Raw genomic sequence first — 15,700 nt, forward strand, 5'->3', positions numbered from 1 at the left:
AATCTCTAGACAGTAGGTTTTAGATCTTGATAGCAAGCGTTTGCTTAAAGAAATCCTCTTCTGTAATGGAAGTGGAAAGAATCTCCAACAAGGAAACAAACTCCTGAAAATGGTTTGGGCTGAAGGTTAGAAAACTTTCTTGGTAAATCAATTTTATAGCATCTATTACAAATGAAGCAAAACGAAGTTCACAAAATAGTGAAACTTCAGTATTTAGAATATGAAGATGGAGGAAACTAAAAATGAAACAGTGTTTGTATTTATCAGTAGAAGAGTTTTCTTTTGCTGGCCAATCTCTTGATGCCAGGAGAAAATACCTTTTCCTTCTCACTACTAGAGCCAGCTTGTTAATTCATTGAAATGGTTATTTTATCCCCCAAAAGACTGATTGTCTGAAGATCAATTTGACAGTAAAAATGGGGTTTATTTAGGCTGCAGCTTTATCAGTGCATCTCAGACTATCCAAGGATAATTTACTCAGAACAGGTCATGTTTGCAGCGTACTTGTACCTTATAGAGACAAACTGATTTTAATCTGAGAATGAAATTATTCTGATCCCTTTTTCCTAGCAATGGTGACCTTCATATGAGAGATACCCCAGCTGAAGTTTGGGGAATGTCTTCTCATTTTATTGGATATCAAGAGCTCCAGCCTTTTTGTACTTTTATTTAAGTAAGATAAGAGAGTAAGATAAACTGCTAATCTGTGTAATTAGCAACTCCAGATAATAAGATCTTCTACTGAATTGCCTGCACTGGATGTGTGCCAAGTTACAACAGCATAAATTCCACAACATAATCATTACGTTGCTGAGAGATAAGTCAAAACAAAAAAAGGCCTTTTAAGGCCTAATCTGCCATTAAGAGAGAAGTTCCTTCTCGGTTGTAGAAGTGAAGCACATAATGCCCACAGCAAAGCCCACAACCCAGGTTTGTTATCCCAGGGGGGAAAGGGGGCGTGTAAAGATAACTTTTTCCTGTGTCAGGTTAGGCTGTTTGTCAACCCCATCTTTGGTGTTCAAGAGTCGATATATTTACACTGTGCCTTTCCACCACATAGGCCAGAGGACGCACATGCCCCTCAGGCCCACCAGGTGCGTAACTACCTACCTTCATGGGCGGAGGGTTCCCCTTCCTCCTGCTGGCTACGGGAGTCATTCTCACCCTTGCTGCTGGGCGAAAGGATGAATGGACAGAGGCTCTTCCATATTTTAAAGACGAATAATTTTACCAGCGCAAGCTCATAAATGCAGGTGAGTTCAGCATGGTGAGCTAAATTAGTATTCTCGGAAAGATGTGTCCTGTGCTAGAAGATGGGGCACGATCTGTGAATGATCCACTTCATGAACTGATCAAGTGCCATCATAAAAACAGGGAGGTTCTTTTTTCCCCGCTATTCACAGGGCTTTTCCAGATCCTCACTTTTACTTTCCATACTAAATTTATGCATGGCCAATTGATTTATAATCACTTATTCCTTTAAATTTACACAGCAATTATCTTCCCTAATCTTAGCCCCTGTTATACTTTTCAATTTCTGTTTTTAGAGGCCAAACAAGCCAACCTTGCTCAGTCTTTTCTTGTAAAAATGCGGGGGTTTTTTGCTCAATCATTCTAACAGCGTTTCCAGCACCTTTCTCAACTTATATTCTTATTTCTTGAATGTGATGGATTAGAACTAAGGTCTGACCAAGGAATAGATGAAATCTATTTTTATGTTGCATACAGGATGTAGTTAACTTGCCTAATACATCTGAGGATGAGGCTGTACACATCCTTTTTTGCAACCACACCATATTCATTGCTCAAAATTACTGCGTTTGGCTAATATAAAATCGTCTTTAGTTTCATACATTGTTTCCAGTGGGAAAGGAGTTCCTAAATTAAAGCACAAGTTTCCTATGGGAGTGGTACTGCTCTTTACATAAACTCAGTTCATCCATTTCTAGAAATACAAGCATTAAAGTCATTCAAGTGTCTTCTGTACAATATTCTTATTCACGTTGTATTGACAGCATCTTCCAACGTTACGGTCTTGCTGATCAAATATCATTGTTAGTATAATTTATTGTTATTGTGGACATGATCCAGTTTCACCTAATCCAGATAACTAAGGATTATATCATCACATTTACACTTATTTTATAGTTATTTTCTGAAAATCTGAAAAGAGAAACTAGCAGTAAGGATAAGAAAGTCTATAACTTATTAACTGAAAAACAGTCACTTTCATTTCCTCAGAATAGAAAGGGATTTTCCTTTCCAGTACTGAGTTGGCCCTTTTAGTAAGGAACGACAAGGAAAAAAGTAATAGTTTTCCTTATGGTATAAATTTCTTTGAATGTGTTTGCATGTGCCTGGGTTTTTTTTGTTTGTTTGTTACAGTTTCAGCAATAAACAGGCTAGGTTTGGTTGGGGAAAAACAAAGATCAGTTTTGGATCTTTTCAGTGTCAACTTTGAGCTTTCCTTCTTCTTGCAACAATAAAAGTTGATACAGAAATAACAATGGGGAACTTTCTTAATTTTTCCCCTTACACTTGGAATACCCATCAGCTACAATGATTTGCCAACAGCATTAGCTGGACCATGCTTAGCCAAGACAGTGGAAGGCAAAACTGAGAAAAACTCTCAGCACATATGTAATCTTACATTTCAATTATAACAGTAATAATTTACCATTATAGTAGTACTTGATATTTAGAAGGATTGCACAGAATTTATGCTGTGGGGTTGAGCTTACATTTATCTTTTTCTGTTCCCATTGTAAATATCTATGTAAATATCTAATTTGTGTTAATCAACCTTTGTCACCGATGAAGAGAAATCGGCAGTTTCAAAGCACCATTTTTTTCCCTTATTTTAGATATGTGCTTTAGCTTTGATGACTCACCCACTATTTCTCTCCAGGAGTAAAGGGAGTCTAGATACTAGCACCTTAGGTATGAGATACTGGTTCCAATATCCTGCTAAGAATGATAGATGCAGGCTCGACATTTAAGTCTAGCCTCGGAGAGACCCAAAACGGTGAGCATGTAGATGCAATAAATGAATGTCAGTGCACAGCCTCCATTCACTATGGATGGGACCTCAGCTAAGTTCCTAAATAGTTGGCACAATGAGATGTCTGAAGTTGGGTAGAATTAATCCGAGTCTGTAATGCTTCCCTACAGAAAAAAATTCTTTTCCCACAGTTTCAGAAGACAAAAGAGGAAAAATAAGTACTAGTAAGCAAAGTGCTGTTCCCTTTCTTTGACTAATGGGATTAAAATATTGCCTGTGTTATAGTGATGTCTGTGCTTCAGAAAAGGCAGGGAACATTTGTAAACAGCCAGGCTATGGACCAGCAGCTAAGCAGGGGGCTAGCAGTCTGCCTGACACAGCTGGAGGGCTGTTGGGAACGGACCTGTGCTGTGTGACAAGCGCCAGCTCTGATGGTTACAAGCTGTAGTACAGAATGGGGTTTGGTCAGGTAAGTGGTTCTGTACTGAGCATTTAACTTGAATTTAATTATTACCGGAAGGCTGGGTAACATTAAAACCAACATGAAAACTGACTAAAGGTTATAGTATTTGGCATTACAAATCTTTTACAGTTAGTAAGTGGCCCTCTTGGGGTAAGGGTGAGGGAGGTAAGAGCAAATGTAACATGAAATCTGACATCACTTGATTTATTCATGTGCTTGAATAGCACGATATGTTATCTATTTGATTTGCCATTTAAATAAGAAATTATTATGTTTTTTATATAGCCATAAAAAAGGGGGGGGGGGAGTCATCCTGTAATAGATTAGAGGAACAGTTCACTAGTAGTTGAAACATTAGCATTGAAAAATCATTTATTTGCTTTTGCATAGATGAATGTAGTGGATGGACATAGCAAAAGATGGTAATGTGAAACCAACTGATGACCTCCATTTCCTTCTCCCTGAAAGCAGCAGGGAAAGTAAGGTTTCTGTTGTGGAATATAGGGAAGGAATTTAAATCATATAATCCTCTAACATTTAAATCAGCTGACAGAGGCATGCCCCACCAGGAGTCTATGCCATGGCTTATTTTCATATCCAAAAGATAAAATATTTAAGATTAAAACCTAAGGTAGTTTAAGACTTTATTTTTGGAACACTGCAAAAAGACTGTAGAAAACTGAGTGTACTCTATTTTGAAAATTGAGAGTACTTCCTCTCCTAGTCTTGGGTCATTGAAGTAGAAAGCACCTACACTTTCACACATTGAAGAATGACCTAGTGGTCTTCATTTTGATAATGATCAGGTATTCAGCATGTTTACCCCCATGCCAAGTGGTATTATGGGCTAGTAGGTATAGTCATGACAAAACTATTCAAGCACCAGGCCTAGATCTACTAGATAGTATTAATATCCATATTATTGTATTGCCTTAAAATAATCTGAATTCTTTTAACTATTGTTTACAGCCACTTAAATGAACTTTTATAGATATGTTTTCAGTAAACTGATTTACATTGGCTGGAATGTCTAATTAGTATAATCCATTCTTTGCAGATAATTTTCCTCTGGTAGGAAGTGTCTGATAATTTATCCACAGCTGTATCTTAGACCTTTTTTTGAGAATTAATTGAAAGCCAGAATAATGGCTTTTGAACATTTTTTTTGTTTGCTTAAGGTAAAAACACTTTTGGGGTTGGACTAGGGGGAGGGAGGTACTTATTGTTCTATCTTGTACGGTGCTTTGGAAAATGGGGCTTCATTAAGAATTTTTTCATAGAAACTCTGTAATAAACAAAATCAATAATAACAGTTCTAATTAGAATAGCATCTTTGCCAGCTAGAAAATTAAACAATACTTCATAAACATTTTATAGGAACAGCTTTTTCTCCATTTATAGCTAGTCTGTATTTTTATTATCACTTTTGCTCATGCCTAATGTTTCATTTCAAAACCTTGAGTTGTTTTGCTAGGGTAGGACCCTGTACTGGCAGTAAGACATACTGAAAGGACGTGGCATTTATGCAGGATCAAGAGTCTCTGATTCTAGGGGAAATCATTACTAGTAAAAATTAGGGCTTTTTTCATCAACAAAAATGAGTAAGAAATGTTGTGGGGATTTTGTGGGTTTTATTATTATTATTTTGAAGAATTAATGTATTAATTTATATGCCAGGAGAAATGGGTCAATTTTCTTCCAATGCAAGGGAAGACAGTTTTCAGGAGAGCTGCATCTGGCTCCCCAAGACCTAAGTATAGACAGAAGTTTGATCTTTAGGAACATAACACACACCCTTTCAGTTTTAACAATTCTATGAGGAAAATTCTCAGAATAATTTGTCTTCATATGTAATTTTCAGCTGTATTCCTCAGGTGAGTGTGAAGGTTTCCACTATTCTTCCTTAAGCTTTCTTTTTATAAGAAAGCAATTTCGTGGTTCTCACAACAACTACTGTAACTGCTTTGCCACTAAATTCAGTGAAACGAAAACCAAAGGTCTGTCAAACAACAATATACCGTTAACAGTAGTTCAGACAACAAAATATGCACCATGCACTTTGGTATGAAACTTTCAACTGTTTCCCTAAAATGAATGTTTTTCTTCTGGTTGTTTTGTTACCTACCTTGCTATCTGGTAAGCAAATGCTTACCATGTACCATACCATATAAATATACATCCTCCCATATTTTGTTCTAGTTCTCCTTATTTATCAGTCAGGCACGAGGGGAAAAAAATCTTTCTGATACTGATAAAATAAGAAAATAAATTATCAGCTCTGTTAAATCTGTTTGCTATGAATGTTAATTTGGCTAATGCTGTATAGTAACTTGTATTCTTTCATTACAAAATAAAAAGTCAGCTACATTTCTACAGGTTAAATAACTTGTGCAAGCTGGTTACAGATGGGAACTAGTTGCACATAATAATTGGTGAAACATGTCTGAAATCCTTCGGATAAAAGAAACTCATCATGAATATTGATGACACTGATTTGAATCTTGGACTGAGCCACCAGTTACATGACGGATGCCATCTTGGCTGATAAAAGTGAATGAGCTGGTGATCTCTGAAACCTAAATGAAGTTTATAGAAGGGCTCTTATGTTTTGCATTTGGGAACCAGTCTTTGTAGACAGAAGATGTAACAGGTTCATTTAATTGTAGTGTCAGGCAAAACAAGTGAGCACTAGGGGATATAGTTAAGAACTAGGCTTCAGATACTAATAAAGCTTGTGTGTATTCCACTCCTAATTGTGTGCGATGCTGGTGAATTCCATGCATGTTTTCTATGATAGCAGTTTCTTTCTCCTAATTGGAAAAACTGACCTTGAGAAATCAAACCATTTTCCCAGGTTAAAAGATATCTTTTTTAAGTATGGACTAGGTCACAGAAATGATGCTTTGCCTTTAAGATGAGAACTCCTATCCTGACTATTATCATTATGAAAGAGAAGTCGGCGCAGCAGCCACCGCAAATCCTATGCAATTAAGCAAAAAATGTTTGTCTGATTTTTTCTTTCATTTTTAGGTTTGGTTTGCTGCTCAGTTATAAATAGGAAGAGATCAGGATAGATCTCATCTGATTTATGTCCCTCATCTGATTTATGCTAAGGTTCACAAAGTTATGAGGAAAAAAACCAAACCTGATGGTCAGAATTTGTTTAAATTTGTTGATAATCCTCATTTTATCTTCTGTGTGCCTATATACAGAAGTAATCTGTTTACAAATTGCATTGCAGATTGTACTAATTAAAATCACTTAGATTAATTATAGGGACAGATTAAATCAGATGTTTAGTGAAATACTGTGGAACAACTGAGCTATAGAAGCAGCTTTGCTTTTAATGCTTAGGTAGAAGTCAAAAACTATTCCTTAATCTCTGGCTGTTTAACTGCAATTTAAATTTCATTAAAGCTTATATATACTCTGAGTTCATTTAACTTAGGTTATCTTTCTTGTGATTTCAGTTTTTGAAAATGTGTAATCAGCTTGACACAGACTCCCAGTGGTACCACATGGAAAGAAGAAAACAGTTAATATCAGTAGTAGAAAAAATATTTAAAATGCCAAATTAACACTTATGAGAGAAGCCTTAGTGAAAACACCTAGTCTGATGACTACCTGAACATAGCAATAGTAATTTCTTTTATGTGTTCACAAATGGTCCTGAAGCGTAGGGAACTTTTCCATCTGTCATTCAGTGAACAACAAAGCCTACAGCTGTTTGCAACTTTCTGCATTCTTGAAACACAGTAAAATTTCAGTCATACTGAAGTATGTGATAAAATTCCCATTAACTTTCAAATGTCTAGGATTTCACCCAGAATATTGTGCTTGCATTAAGAAGTCTCATAGATTTTGACAGAAGAATCCATTCTGAGTGTCTATGGTATTCAGTTAGTTGTGACATAATGTGTACATCAGAGTTAGTCAGCTACGCAGTTTTATATAAATAAAAACACTCACAGCATGCTTTATTTGATCTTAGATGTCTTTCCTATATGAAAGGTAGCCTAGGTGCTGGAATTCTTTTGTTTGTTTGTTTCTCCTCCATTGTTACAAAGGGATTCCAGGTACCCAGCGCAGGGTTCACTGACTGTGTTATAGCCAGCTGAACTGGGACAGGTATATCCTCTCAAATGTCTGCGGGACAATTTGCAGGTGGTGTAAGACTCAGGATTAATTCACCATTGCCAGAGTTGCGAACAATTGTAATTCAGCCCTTTGGATAACATCAAGAACAGTCACTAAACAAAGCTTTTTAATTTTGCTGTGTGTTCATTTGGTAGATTTTAGCTTGTGACGCTTGGTCTGTGTTGGCAATAGTCTGTTACTAAAATAACTACATTGCTACTTGCTAAGAATAGTGTTTATATTGCATGTATCCTCTTGTTCTTTGGTGGTATTTGATGTAACTACTTGCTATCTCCTGTAGAAACTGATTTTGATAAATTTCTCTCTCCTGAAAATTTCTAAAGCACCTTGTAAAAGTAGATCTGTGCTAGTTCCCATTTCCAGACCAAGAAACTTATCCCTCTTATTTACAAACCCAAGAAATCATCATGAGGACACAAAGAATCCTCGTGTGAAATGAGAAAAATGCTTGCAGATTTTGAACCAGTTGTTACAGATGTATTTTGCTTCCAAATAGGACACCCTAAAGTGGCTGGTAGGTAGAAGAAAAAATAGCCTTTTGTGTTTGATATTGCATTACTGATGTAGTGAAATGTTTGCAAAGGGATGGTGATAGAAACTGTTGGGGGAAGAGAAACAAGGTATAATAACACTGATTTTACAGCACTAATGTATGCTGGAGCAATTTATTCAAATAGGCAACTAGAATCTTAATCAGGTCCTATTTTAATGGAAAACTAAGGGTGAGGTTTTGGCCGGGGTATATTTTTAATGACATGGTGAATGCCAGTGAAGAAGGGAAAAGATAAAGGAAAATGTTTTTCTCTGTCTAACTCTGACTACACAAGATGTGGAAAACTAAGTAGTAATGTCAACAAACCAGCATCTGAGAACTCACTCCCTGCCACGCATCTTCCAGTCTCTCTTCTCTCTCTTTTCTTGTCTTTGTCAAAAACAGCCACCATTAAGTTCAGTTCTAGTTGGTGGGGGTACACAAAGGGAGGCTGGTGCAAGCTGAAATTTGGTGTAACCAAGGCTCAGGAAGTTGCCTTAGGCTGGGCAAAAGCAGCAGGTCAGACAGCCTCAGGTGGGTTGTTATGGGGAGATCAACAAGCAGACTAGGTCACATCTTGAAAGATGAGTTGAAAAATATCCCTCATGAGAGGAACATGAAAATGTTTTGTAAGTTGTTGGATGTGGAGAGTACTCCCAGCTTGTTTTTAACCTAATCATGAAATGTAACTGTGCCTGAGGAACTTTGTAACTTGTATTTTTAATCTGTATATGTTCTCAGTTGAATCTGTAGAGCGTTATGGGAGCTAGAACTTGGTGCTGGCCAAGCCTGGAGCTTTTGCTCTAGCTTGCAGCATCAGAAAGTCCTATCACACTCAGCAACAGTGAGGAGAAAAGGTCATTATATGGGAGAAGTGAGACAGATGTCTCCTACACTTTGTGGGCACTGCTGCTCTGCCAGTTCCTGAATTAGCTCTGGTCCTGACGCAATGGTGGAGGAATCACAGGAAATCTGTCATGAACCCATCCGTGCAGTGATGCAAGGAGCAGCCCTGGCCTCTTACAGTAGCCTGTAGCTGCTCTAGCCCTCCTGTTAGTCTTTCAGCATCTGCATAAATATTCAAAATAAATACATCTCTTCTTTCAGGGGACAAGTTCCTGAGATATATTTGGGGGGAAGGAGGGAGGGTGAAAGGCAGCATCCTGACCTGGCTTCCAAAATTTTTCATTCCATTTCTAACTGTGCCACAATTTCCAGGACAAATTCTCTCACAGGAGGTTTGGTTATATGACTACTCTGTATTTGACCCTTTCCATCTTGATTCAGCTGAAATACATTTTAGTAATAATGCTAGCCTTGCTTAGACCAGAAAAGGTGATGGATTAGGACAGTTTGCCATAGCTTAGTTTTCCCATGTTGTGCTCAAATGCTTTAACATGTTAGCTTTTTTTCCCCTTTTTCTTTTTTTTTAGTGCCTCATTAACTCCTGATAATCTGATTTTTTTTTTTTTTACTTTAACTGTGAGTTGAAGAATGCTGCTACCTTCCAGTCAAAATGCCTATGAACTTGGTGGTTAAAATGTCACCCCAAAAAAAAAAAAAAAAAAAAAAAAAAAAAAAAAAGACCATATTATGCAGTCCTACATCATCAAATCCCATAAAAACATATAGTTCCAACTTAGAGTACAGGCTAAGACTTTGCAGGAAACTTAAGTCTAAAGTGGGAGAGAAAATATGATTCAAGTATATGAGCATTTGCTTATTTTTTGTTTCAAACATCACTGAATTCTTTCTCTTCAATCTTAGTAGGGTTTTTTTTTTTAGCTGAAAGTCAGTACCTTTTCTGAGTTTGAAACCTGCGTTAAAAAAGAAGAGTAATGATGGTAGATGTTTTATTATATTGTTCATAAGTGAACTGAACAAAATTCTTTCTTGATGGGATTTACCTGTTACTCCTGTCTTGTGGTGTCTGTGAGCTTATAAGAAGCTGCAGAGTGAAACTGTACAAGAAAACCACAACACAAGTCCCCAGTCCTTACATAGCTCACCTGGGAATTGAAAATATCAGATTGGCAGCCTCTAATTACCTACGTAGCTGAAATGGGAACTGTTCTGTAAAGGTTTGTGGTAGAGTAGAAGGTAAGAACAGGACATGTTGTAAACGTTGCAGGCTTATAGCGAAGGAAAGTGAGTGTACTTCAGTGCTGGTGAAATAATGTTTGAAGAATGCCGTAAAATGAAACTATCCTAGCATGGTTAGCACTAGCAAATCTAATACAAAATAGGAATAAAGTAGTGAACAGTTTTTATGCATGACATTTCCAGCATCTTGTTGCACAATAAGTGCATTGACTCGGTGTCTGTCGACTTTACTAGGTTATGTAGAGCCAACAGAAAGGAATACAAGAATGACTTGCGTGTATTTGGAAGAACCCATTGTCCTAGAGCTACACCTAGCTAAGCCAAAGCCTTTCATGCTTTTTTAGAAAAAAGTTTGTAGAGTACCTGTCAAATGAGAGCCCGATATAGTTTACAAACATTGGTTTCCCCCTATTGCTCTGAAGTAAATGCTGCACAGCTCGTGAAACTGACCCTTCAAATGCCCGCAGCCTCTTACGAACGTGCTGCTCTGCTCTCTCTAGAAATAGCAGCCTGGCACTTTCCCTTCTGCATCATTAGTGTATGCCACAGTTACTGGTTAGGAAGCAAATAAAATCAGCAAAAACCTGGCTTTGGAGTCACAGTGAGACAATAGAAGCTGCCGGACTTTCAGTTTAACAGAGTTTGAAGTTTGTTCTAATGAAAATAGGGTGACTTTTTCAATCATGTCACTTAAACAGATTTTTTACTGAAATTTGCATAGTGGTGCTGAGGTTGCTTGCAGCCTTCACTACAGCATATGTTGCTGTAGGTTTTTTTAGGTCAGTGATTATAGTACACATAGATGAATTTAGAAAAAAAGAGTATTTCTATTCCTTTTTATTTTGCTGATGTTAAACAAAAAAGCAAACTGAAAAAGCAGCACCTATCTTCTATAAATCAGTCTCACTGTTTCCATCATCTTAAGTCTGACAAAGCTTCTAGACCCATTCAGCAGAAGACCTTTCCTTAATTATCACCTCTAACCAAACCCAAATTCATAATCTCCATAGGCCTAGCTTGTCAGTCACAAATATGTTTGTCAGAGACTTGAGGGATTTGACATCTTTACAGCTTGCAGTCTTAATGTGGTATCTGATTTTTATCTGAAATGTTAGACCTATATGCTTTCTAGTCAAAGCGCCTTGTAAAATAGGAGAAAACCAAGTCAATACCTGGTGAAAGATTCGCTATCTTACAGGATGATCTAGAAGCAGGAGATGAACTTTTCTTCCTCATTTAGGTGTGAATCATTGTTGCTGCTCAGCAGTTAGATTTGCTGTCTTTTGCTAAGACATCCAACATCAGATCCAGCTGATTTGCTCTTGGGAAATAAATAAATAAAAAAAAAGTTGGTGTTCACATAAACGTATCAGTCTCGATCCTGGCAAAATTCCAGACTGGTTATTAAATTCTACTTGCTTAAATCTGTTTTTTTTTTTTTTTCTTTTTTTTTTAATTAAGAGGAGGATTTTTTTTTTTCCTAATGCTGACTTAAGCTTCATGGAGCATTTTTTGTGAACGGTTGAGGGTGCTTGGGCAGATATTAGGAAAAAGAAACCAAACAAGCTAAAACCTGCAATTATGCAACTGAAAGACTAGCAAATGGAGCAACCTGGACAATAGCTAGCTATATCAAAGAAAATTAAGGATAATCAGGGACTGTGCTTAAAAAACTTCTCTCAAGTAAAGACAAGTTCAGAAATAATCAGAATATTTCAATGTTTAAAATGTTAAATGCCTACATATTATATGAGAGGTTTGAGATTTCTTAATATTATTTTATGGCTGATTTGTAACCAATAACAGCAAGATTAGTATGTGAGACTGAATACCCTGATTTATTGAAGCTTCATAATTTAAACTTTTGACATTTTTCTTCCAATGAAAATTTTTTAAAATCCTTACTTTAAATTATATTTGTCTTTACACACAGTGTTTTTGCTCATTTTCATTATAATAACAATAAATTTATCAAAAATTTTCCTAGCTAACAGGCCTGAGATTTTCGATTTGGAAGATCTATGTTCTGCCATGCTCCCATCTTACTGCAGACTGGTACCTTTGCGTCTCTCTTGCTATTGTGAACTCCAAGTGTATAACTAAGGAAAAAAGCTAACTAATTTCACCGCCATTCATCTCTAAATCCTGAATTCCTTCACAGATAAAAGAGCAAAGATACTTATTTTGAAAATAAGAATTATTTGAAAGTGAGATAACAGCTCTTTTTATATTATGTCGTTCAGCTGCAGATGCCCAAGCTGTTTATGCAGGAGGAAAGAATCATTATCCACACTTCACAAGTCGGAAGCTGAGGCAGAAAGTGTTGTGGGAACAACATGCCAAAATCACCCAAGAAGAAATGCCAGAAGAGGAGACCTGTCTTCAAAGTCTGTTTGATACACTGGCCATTATCAATCAGTGAGTTATCCAATGCCTAACACAACGTTTGGAGGAAGATGTGGAACAATGCCATAAATAAATGAAATTAATTGTAAGGCTGGCAAAGTTCAGTAAATGAGAGTTTGTATATGACAAAGATACTAAAGTGAGCAGATGTTGGTTTAAAATATGGTTGCACAGATGTAGGTACTCTTAGAGCAGCTATGTATTTATACTTAAGACTTATTAATGTAATCATGTTCTGAAAGACACATTTTACGTGATTCTTATTGTATTTTGCAAACTGGAAGATTTAAAATCTACTAAAGCATATTATATGTCAGGCAATGTAGCCCCAATCATTTTTTTAAAAAAACTTTAATTAGGTATTACCACAGTAGAAAAACACAGGACTTACTTATTCAGTAGCCATCTAATTAAAAAAAATTAAAGCTTATTATCTGTAGGAAATTTTAATCAGCAGGAAATAATTTGCTGTGAGCAATACCAATATTAAGATGTTTCATTATGCAGATAAGATACTATATCTACACATTTTCATTTGAAACTTTTAATCTTGCAAAATTTTATTTGAAGCTCTTAATTTTGCAACAGGTTGTAAATCTATCTGCTGGTGCACTGGTAAGAGGGAAACATCAAATCACAAAATCTCATGCTACATCAATGAATTACTAATGTACAAACAAATTTATTTTCTGCATAGACCTTTGACTGTTGTTCTGACATGGCTGTTTGCTTTTTTGTTATTTTGTAAGGCTAAAGAATTTAAAGAAATATTTCAACACGTTACACACATCAGAAACTTGTGAGTCTATAAAACAGTCAATCAAATGAGAACTTTTAAGATTCAGTTTGAAATGATTTTATGTTTTCTGTAGTTGCATTATTCAATGTAGAACAGTGTCATCTGTGTTTATTTAAAGGTAGATTTGTCATTTTAAACTGTAAACTTTTAAAAATCTGGGAAATAACTACAGTTTCCTCAGAGGAAGAAAAGATAGAATTGTTTTTAATTGCCAATGTATGCTTTTCATGCTCAGATACTTGCTGAAAAATGTGGCTAAAAAGTAGCTTTAAATATACTTTCCATTAGGAGGAAGTGAAAACATGGTGAAATCTGAGTGAAGTCAGAGACACCTGTACCATTTAATTAATGGGTTTTAAAGGAGGGTAGACAAGTTTTCAGCCAGGGTTTCCAAATACATAAGCAGTCTTAGCAGTTGAAATCAGAGCATTAAAATTCTTTTGACATTCTTAATTGGATGTTCTCTCTCTCTCTTTCTCTTGCTTGTCATACCAGTTCCCTCTACTTCTCTCTGAGCTTTTCAGAATACTCAAAATGTTCATAATCTTTCCTTTCAAAAATAATGCACTTAAATATTTGCAATTGCATATTCGAGGTCAAATTGTTTGCACAATGTAGAATCATTAGAGGTAGTGAAGTCACCAGGAATACCTGGTGATATTTTGTCTTCTGCATCTATCAGTTCAAGGCAGATAATTAGATGTGTACAGTTCTTTAAAATCTTATTGTTGCCAGAGGTTAGACATGTGAAAAATCAAACTGACAGTCATAGAGGTTTTGACATGGAATGGGAATAGTATGAGCTGTGCAATCGTGTGTGTGTGCATGTATATATCCAAAACATTTTTCAGCTAAATTTGTATGTGAGAATCTAGATTCTATAGAAGCTATTTCACTCCTTATTGCTCTTTATATCTTTATATCTTACAATAATTTAGATATCACAGCTTTATATGACTGTTCAATATTTGTTTCTTTGATATTTTTGTGTTGCATTTGTTGGTGCAGTGTCTGGTCACAGGAGAGTAATATGAGAATATCAAGCAGCCATCACAGAGCTTTTAATCTCAACAAAGCTGGACCGGGAGAAGAGGGAAGGGAACTATGTTTTTTACTGTGGGGGAAAAAAAATCAAGAATAATTGTAAGTGGAATAGAAACCAAAAAAACATCCTATCCATTGCTAATGGATATAGCTGCAGTTTATCCCAATCCTACAATACTAAATATTGTGTCACCCTAATTAAAACATGATACACTCGAACAGGAAATAATTTGGGGAAGGGCAAAAAAAGATGTTCAAATCTACAAAATGGTTTGCATGCAAGGAATGACAAGTAAGCTGGGAATCTTCAGTCTGGAGAACTAGTAGCAGATATGAGTCATGTACAAATTAAGGTAAAAGGACACAGGTCTAAGAGAGGTACAGGGAGTTTTGAGACTTCTCAAAAGAGGATGTTGTGGATGCCAAGAGTTTATATGAGCTTAGATGGGGACTGGAGAAGATCATGGAAAAGAAATCCATTGAGGATATAAGCCTGTGATGTTAGCAAGTCTAGCCAGTATGCAGCTTTGCTGAAGTATTTGGTGTCAAATTTTCCAAATTTTAACCTATGGCATTTTTAAATTTTCACTGCTTAACATGTAGTTCTGCATTTTGTTTTCCAAGGAAATAACTCTTTAGTTTATGGAGAGGAAAAATGAGTACTCTGGGAGCATTCTTAAACCCCAAAGCTGAGAGGTATGTAATGCAATATGACTGTTTTAGTACAAAGTTCAACATACCACAATGTGTGAAAGCTTTGCATAGGTGTTGTGAAGGTAAAGAAACAGGCAGATGGGTTTTGGTTTTTTTTTTTCCAATGACTAGTGTAGTTTTCATGAAAATATGGAAATTGTTATAAGCAACTAGAGCGCAAATTACAATCTATATTCTGTTTGAAATTTTTCAAGAGTAAAGTTTTTTTAGTTTGTGGTTTTACTATGTGACAGTCTTCAAAGAGCTTTAATTATATGCTCAGCAGAGCCACTGTTTTACAGCTATTTGGTGATGCTGAGATTTGTCATCTATGAAAAGTGGCAGCCCTAACTTGTGCTGCTGGAGAAGATTGGTTGCAAAAGGAAGTGGCCATCTCATTAAACTCCTTTTATTCTGAACTCTTTCCTTTCCTTTCCCGACTGCTCCCTTGAGTGTCAGCCTCCCATCTCAAATTCCAGTCATAAACTCCTTCCTGTAAAA

General features: G+C 36.2%; 1 long non-coding RNA gene across 1 annotated transcript; it reads left to right on the plus strand.

Annotated features, from left to right (window-relative positions):
• Positions 1 to 236: 236 nt before the first annotated feature.
• On the plus strand, positions 237 to 15,196 carry LOC112986087 (uncharacterized). Its single transcript, XR_003259927.2, has 3 exons — positions 237 to 1,253; positions 12,501 to 12,675; positions 15,131 to 15,196. It is a non-coding gene; the product is annotated as an uncharacterized LOC112986087 (long non-coding RNA).
• Positions 15,197 to 15,700: the final 504 nt, after the last annotated feature.

Source organism: Dromaius novaehollandiae, chromosome 4 (genome assembly GCF_036370855.1).
Source record: "Dromaius novaehollandiae isolate bDroNov1 chromosome 4, bDroNov1.hap1, whole genome shotgun sequence".
In the NCBI taxonomy this organism is placed as follows: domain Eukaryota; kingdom Metazoa; phylum Chordata; class Aves; order Casuariiformes; family Dromaiidae; genus Dromaius; species Dromaius novaehollandiae.